At 52.2% G+C, this 1,691-nt stretch overlaps 1 long non-coding RNA gene across 1 annotated transcript; it reads left to right on the top strand.

The window, feature by feature from the left end:
• On the top strand, positions 1-428 carry LOC310737547. Its single transcript, XR_014536850.1, has 3 exons — positions 1-77; positions 154-203; positions 299-428. It is a non-coding gene; the product is annotated as an uncharacterized lncRNA (long non-coding RNA).
• Positions 429-1,691: the final 1,263 nt, after the last annotated feature.

The raw sequence follows: 1,691 nt of genomic DNA, 5'->3' as shown, positions 1-1,691 counted from the left end.
AATGAGAATATTGCATGACCCTAGGTTTTTAACAGGCATGAGACACAGGCCGGTTAGGGTTGGGGTTAAGGTAAGCGGTTAGGGTTAGGATTTAGGGTTTAGGATTAGGCATAGAAATTAGGATTAGGTTTTAAGGTTAGGGTTTGGGATTAGGGTTAAGGTTTAAGGTTGGAGTTAGGGTTATGTTTAGGGTTAGGGTTAAGGTTAGGGGTTTAGGGTTAAGGTTTGGGTTAAGGGTTAAGTTTGGAGTTAGGGTTATGTTTAGGGTTAGGGTTAAGGTTAGGGGTTTAGGGTTAAGGTTAGGTTTAAGGTTAGGGGGTTAGGGTTGGGGTGGCCAGTGTGTCTAGTGCCGCAGAGCAGGCCGGCCAAGCCCCCACCTGTGCCCGGCTAACACTAACCATAATCCTAACCCTACTCCCTAACCATAATCCTAACCCTACTCCCTAACCCTAATCCTAAACCCCAACCCTAACCCTGTAGCACACCGCTCCGGAGCTGCTACCCATATATCGGACAGCTCACTTGGCCAGCGAACAGGCTCTCCACCTCTGCCCGGCCCACCTGCCTCTTGGAACCCGCAACGAGCCGAGAGCCAACCTGCTCAAGTACCTGGCTCTCCGGTCGTGCCCGGGCATCCCACACTTAAGCCCTCCCACACACCCAATAGACCTACCTGCTACACATTACAACCTCTTTACCACAGCCTCGAAACAAGCATGATCCCTGGTATAACTGTAACAAAAAAAACAAAAAACAACTTGAGCCCCTGGTAAAAATGAAAAAAGTTTTGGACTTGGCTGTTTGTTGTGCATGTTTTTTTTGTTTTTTTTCACCCCTGGTACAAATGGAACTTGGACTCTGCTGTTTTTGTTTGCTCTTTGCTTTGACCCTTGGTACAACCCGCTTGTGAGCAGCATTTCAGAGGGCCCCCGCACGACCTGACAAAAGATTGGATCGAGGGATGACGTTCAATGGATCGCAGCGATGGAGCTGCTCTGCTCTCCCGACCCAGAATCAGGTCGTTTACGAGTCATTTAGAACCAGGTTCGACAAAAACTTGCGGTGCGCAATTGGAGAGGGTGCGGCACTTGTCCGGCCGCACCCCAGCCAGTTCCCGAACGGCTTTGCTCACCAGGGAGGGTTGAGTCCCCTGCCCGGCTACGCCAGACCAACCGAAGATCAGCGGCGCTGCGGTATCGTTACGTTTGGGCGGGATTCTGACTTAGAGGCAGAATCTAAGTCAGTTCCAAGATTGGTTCCAAGATGGCGGCGCGGCAGTAGCTCGCAGCGGCCGCTCCGGACCCAAAATGGTGCTACTCCCACTTTGTAGCCCGCCTTACTACAATACATGGACATCAGAGCAACCGGTGTCCCTGTGTACAACCGAAAAACCCTGAAAGAACTCAGCAACAACCCAAACACCACCATTAATGATGACCTGCGGCAGAAGCTACGTGACCTCGGCGTGCTCCGAGAACCAGGCCTCCGGTCTTCGGCATCGCCTGCGGCGGACGGGCGGAGGAGCGGGAATCGGAAGCGCTGCGCGAGAAAACAGAAGCGTGGAAAGCGAGCGGGTGCTAATGCTAGGCTAAAAGCTAACCCTAGCCGGCCCGCTCTACCATCACTACTGCTGGCAAATGTCTGCTCCCTGGACAATAAACTAGACTACATCAGACTCCAACAAGCTACTC

Source organism: Silurus aristotelis (genome assembly GCF_946808225.1).
Source record: "Silurus aristotelis genome assembly, chromosome: 15".
Taxonomy (NCBI): Eukaryota; Metazoa; Chordata; class Actinopteri; order Siluriformes; family Siluridae; genus Silurus; species Silurus aristotelis.
Note: the sequence above shows the minus strand (reverse complement) of the source record. Positions and strands in the feature narration are given on the sequence as shown.